Source organism: Argentina silus (genome assembly GCF_951799395.1).
Source record: "Argentina silus genome assembly, chromosome: 9".
Classification (NCBI taxonomy): Eukaryota; Metazoa; Chordata; class Actinopteri; order Argentiniformes; family Argentinidae; genus Argentina; species Argentina silus.
Window position 1 is genome coordinate 4,724,011 of NC_139663.1, and position 5,602 is coordinate 4,729,612.

The 5,602-nt window shown below is 46.5% G+C and overlaps 1 long non-coding RNA gene across 1 annotated transcript in view; it reads left to right on the forward strand.

Annotated features, from left to right (window-relative positions):
- LOC310810018 overlaps positions 1-3,996 on the forward strand; it is a 52,807-nt gene extending 48,811 nt beyond the window's left edge. The window contains exons 3-4 of the long non-coding RNA XR_014554419.1: positions 969-1,021; positions 3,378-3,996. This is a non-coding gene — a long non-coding RNA (uncharacterized lncRNA). The remainder of the gene's footprint in view (positions 1-968; positions 1,022-3,377) is intronic.
- Positions 3,997-5,602: the final 1,606 nt, after the last annotated feature.

A 5,602-nucleotide genomic window follows, 5' to 3' on the forward strand; every position in this document is an offset into this window, starting at 1 on the left:
CATGCAGTAGTCTTAATAGCAGGAAGTATAAAGACAGTCCACAGTATGTGCTATACAGTATGTCCATGTAAAAAAAAACGGTAGTCTGAACAGTAGAGAAAAATAGAATCATTTGACCATTTTATGTCTTTCAGGAACTTTGGGAAGCACGTTGCTAGTATTCAGTTTCTTTCCTCATCGACCTGTTATTGCTGTTTTCCCCTCCACGCTCAGAGCCCTAGAGTTGAATGGAGCTTCTTAAGTTTGGACTTTGTGTCACTTGGAAACAGTGTGTTTGTTGCCTGGGTGTTTGGTTTGGGCCGGGTAACTCTGAAGAAGAGAATGACCTCTGTTTGTGACTAGGCCAGGCCGGGCCGGGCCTGAAGTTGTCAGCAGTCCAGAGACCGCTGCTTCAGTCAGGAACACCATTCATGAAACATTTGTGTTTTAAACTAACCTGAATATCTCACTCCACAACCGGATATGAACAAATCAAGCAGTTGCTAAATGGTGCAATGGAACATGCCTCGCAGTTGAGGTTAATGTTGAAGAATGTGATGTTCAGTAGAACTGTTGCAGATCAAGCCTGAGGTATCAAAGGTGTAGGGGTAGACGGGAGCGGAGCCAGAAGTGACTGAGTCATGCAGCTGACATGAGACCGTGCTTGGCACACAGAGAGCTCTGCAATGACACAGCAGGCAGGGTTTTAAACAAAGACACATGACCAGGCCTCTTAAAACACGGATTACAGCACAAGATATACAAAATAAAATCTAAAGGAATGCTACAATGAAACCACAGGAATTGTTTGCCCCCTTCCTCCATGTGAACTTCCATGTGTAGTTCTTCGAGATATAATCAAATTCAACAGGAGGATTATGATTAAGGGAATGCAAGAAATTCCTCCAAAACGGGGGTTGTTCACTCTTTTCTCTGCCTGTCGTAGCCAACTGCTCCAAACTTATTTTCCCATCTGTGTTCTTTTACAGGTGATACCAGGTGACACCAGAAGCTGACTCATTGAAGTGTGGAGATATGACAGGTATGAATAATAACACTGCTTTCATCTATCTTCTTCCAAGGAAATACAGGAAATACTGTCCACGTCCATATCAAATGTAATTGTATGTTCACAGTTGAATTTGATATGGCTATGGACAGTCGTTCTAAAGAGCCATAGAGTCGCAGATCAAACGGAGGAGCGGATGGTACAGTAGCTTCATTTGAGATGTGACCAGGGTGGCATCTGTGTATTGGGCGGGCGTCGCCCCCTTGTCTTGTGTAACTCCAGTCATGACAGCCGGGTAAAGAATGCAGTGGCACAGAGATATCACTTCAAACACAGTCTGAGCCTCAGATCCCTTTTCAGTGGGATTGAATGGAGATACGCTTTGATGGCCCACCTCAGAGCAAGGAGCAGTCGGCCTCAAAGGGACCTGTTGATGTCTGTGTGTAGAGCAGTAGCAGCAGACGGCCTGAATGGAAGGTGTGTTTGGGACATGGGGAGAATGAGTGGTGCTCTATCTGTGCCACCGGTAGGTTGGCGGTGGGTGTTCCACAGAGGGCTGGCCATCCATCTTTGACCATCTTTTACCCAAGCCTCCATATCTCTCTCTCTCTCTCTCTCTCTCACCCCCCCCCCCCCCCCCTTCTTCCTCCTCCTCCTTCTCTGTCTCAGAGGAGCTGAAGGAGAACAGTGTGTTGTTCAGTATGTGGATGGCAGTGTGCCAGCAGACAGGTAGATGTGCTGATGAGGAGATAGGGGGCCAGTCCCAGCCCCAGCCCCAGCCTCAGCCTCAGCCCCAGGCACAGACAGACAGGCAGGCTGAGGCCCACAGGCAAGTCGGGGCCTGGTTCAGCAGGCTGATGCTGCAATACTGGCTCCACTCCAAGGTGAAGTAGAGGAGAAGGGTACAGGTAGAGCTACACAGGGAGGAGGGGGCAGGTGAGGGGGGGGTTGAGGCAGGTACAGTGTCGGAAGGGTGGGAGGTAATGCTGGTGGGGGGAGAGAGAGAGGGGGGAGAGAGAGAGGAGTGAAGAGAGGGAGTGAGGACAGGTACAGGGCAGGGAGGGTGGGAGCTGGGAGGTGAGGCCCCATAAGGAGGGAGGGAGGGAGGTGGGGAGGAGGGAGATAGAGGAGAAGAGAGGGAGGAAGGACTGGTACAGTAGAGGGGAAGGCTGGAGGTGAGGCCTGATAAGGGGGAGGGGATAGAGGGAGGAGAAAAGAGGGATGAGTGAAGACAAGGCAGGGCAAGTAGTAGTGGAACATGACTCCCTGCAGGCAATGAGCCTAGCTCAGAGCAGACAGCAGAAAGAGGAGAGGAGAAGATGACGGATGCCTATATGTCTCCTGACACGTCCCTCTCCCCCCCTAGGGCTACGGCACCATGAGCCTGTATCACTGGTCTCCGGGGCAACATGAGGAGGGTGGATAAACAGCATGATGTCATCCACGCGTGGGTGGCTGTTTAGAAGGTGTCAACAGCGGCCACCTACCTGCACTACCTCACCTCAGGCTGTCCCTATTAGCCACGCGCGGCTTCTAATGACAGCTATCGCAAACCGGAAGAGTGTGAAAGTACTGTTACGCATCAGCACATTGAAGAAACTGAGGTCTCTCGCTGTCATATCCAAAGTTGAAACAGTAAAGTACTTTCGGCTGTTCTTTGGAAATTGGAACAACTTTGACCACTTAGCCTCCTTTTGAAAATGTAATGTAAGCACAGATGTCCCAACTACAGGATGGTATTACATCTTTGGCCAGGCGGATCAGGACTGTGTTTACACAATATATACTGTAGCTAACAAGCTTCTTTAATCAGATAGGCCTTTTTCCTCCAACGCAATGAACTCTTAGTCATCACAGAGGGCTAGCTAAGGGTTTGGAGAGTGGTGAGTGATGTGAAGCCATCTAATCTGGCCTGGGACAGTATAGTATAGCTACAGCTGCATTGCTCTGCAGGACTAGTAGTGAATGTGTGTGTTTGAATGTGATCCTCCTGGAAGCAACACACACAGCCACAACCTTGATCTCTGCAGCACTGGTAATGTGATAATTATGTGTGGTGCCGAGTTCCTGGATGAGATGAGTCCGATTCATCCACGGCGTTTGACGTCACGTTGAATTGAGCGGGTGGAAACCATCTGAAGGCAATGTGATCCACTCTCTGCTAGAGCCATCAACATTTCTGATGTCTTGATTTATTAGGCCTGGCCACTGAATTCACAGATTTCTTTTTTTTTTCTTAAAATGCTCATTCCTGTCATTTTTTTGTGGGGTTTTAGACCAGGAAAGATGTACTTTAAGAATATCCTCTCTGCCTTAACTGAAAATGGGATTATCACTGCTTGAATGTATGAAATCAGTCAGTCATCAGCCTCTCCTGTTGTGTTTGCAGGGCTGGAAAGAACTGTTCTTCACAGGTTCCGAGACTAGACTTTGGATCAGCAGCAGCACATGACGGCATGTGTTGGCATGGCTACTGATGTAGTCCACATCGTTGATGGACAGCCCCTATGAGAGGATGAGACATTTATGGGACAGTCCACCCTCCCACCCCAGGACAGGTACATCCTGAGACAATACACTCTACCTCCCCCTTCTGGAGAGGTACACTTTATGGGACAGACCACTCTCCCCACTTTGGAGTATAAGATGTTACTCATTACCTCCACCCGCCCCCACCCTCCAATTCAACATCATCACCTCTCCATTAGAGACACTGGGTGAACACCAAATGGGATTACAGGAACACATTCTTTCTCCTACTGACCACATCTGAAGCAATCTCTGTTGAAACTGACCATTTTATACAATTTGAGTTACAAGTGAACTACTGTATATCTTCAATCATATGTTTCAAAATACTTCTCTGTTGTACTTCAAATGCAATTTACTGTCAAATCTTGATGAATGTTAAACCTCACCAAGCCCTCCACACAGGCACAAAGGCACTCTAATGTATTACCATGTTTACCCTGGAGTCTATACAAAATAAATATGTAGTTCAACCTGTTCATCGTTTTATATTTTTACATGGCAAGGAAACCAATGTGATGATGATGTGTTCTGCTCTAATTCACATTCAAAACAAACCAATAGACCTTCCTACACAGACCTTACGTACTGTAATTATTAAATATTGACAGTCAATGTCAACATAAGCTAATTAGTCCTGTCAGTTGGCCTTATCTTCTGTAGATTTCTAGATCAATAACTCAACGTGTTAGAGGTCTGTCTAGAGGTAGAGGAAGTAGAGTCAAGGTAGGAGGAACAGGTCTATCCACTGTGTATCCTGTGTGTTCTGTCATCACTGCTCCAGATAGAGCAGACAGATAAGTGATAAGTGTGTGTGTGTGTGTGTGTGTGTGTGTGTGTGTGTGTGTGTGTGTGTGTGTGTGTGTGTGTGTGTGTGTGTGTGTGTGTGTGTGTGTGTGTGTGTGTGTCACCCCTCCTGTATTGACGTTTCAGTAAGTGTGTGTTTTTAGGCCCCGTTCCCTGTTGTGGTGCGCTGCCTGTTACTATGTAGGATGATGTCACCCAAACAAGGCAGTCTGCTGATCTTTCTGGTCAGGTGGTAAATTACTGAGAAATGAGGATCTGGAATATTTGATTAAATAGTAGAATCTGACATTTGAAGGTCAATGCATTTCAGGGAAGTCCAATAAGTAGCATACCCCACTGTATAAGAGTGAATATAAACAACTTAAATTCATGTAACATTTGACCTATTTGAACACCAAGCAAATGTCTGAAATATAGCAATGCATACATGTTGTTCACAGAATATCAGAATGTACATTCAGTGTAATTACTGTTAAGCAAAAGGCAAGACCATTGGCAGGTTCAGTTTCTGCTGATAGAGAAGTGTTAAATGTTTCAGCAGTGCTCTCACAGTCAAGGTCAGCACAGGGAACTGATGGGGGTTTCACCAGGCTTTCAATCATAAAACTCCCGAGAAGTCCCTCACTCAATTCAATAGAGAATACCCTATACACTTCAGATTTCATTTTCGTCATATTCAATGGTGCGAGTGAGCAGGAGATTTGGGTCGTGTGACAAGTTGGAAAATCTATCAACTATTTCATAGTGACTTCCCATTCAAATGTCGTTCACTGTCAACTTCAACTGTGTCTCAATAATGTTTGCCTCTGTGAGAGGTACGGGCCCAGCGGGGGATGGGTTATGGGTGGGAGGATGTTTGGAAGGGGGTGCTGGGGTGGAGGGGGGCCAATTATTAGTCAAGGGGGTTGCTTATTGTTGTCTTTCTCTATGTGATAAAACAAAGCCGACCAGGCCAGGCTCCATTGCACTGTGCTTAGCCTTTTATACTTCGCTTGACAACGTTCTGACAAGTCGTTCAAAGCGTTTAAGGGATCATATTAAGGATCGGGCTTGTGGGGGACAAGGTCATCACGGTTTTGAAAAAAAAAGAAGGGGTGTGAGGGCTTGGCACTGATGTTTTGGAAGTTGAGTTTCATGACATCTTTATGGCGCGGCCCACGGTCAACAACATTAGCATGTTCACAATGCGCTTCCCTGCTTGCCTGCCTCCTTTTTTTCTCCCCTTGTTTTTTTTTTCTCACACACACAACTCCAGGGAAAAATTACCTCTCCGCAGCT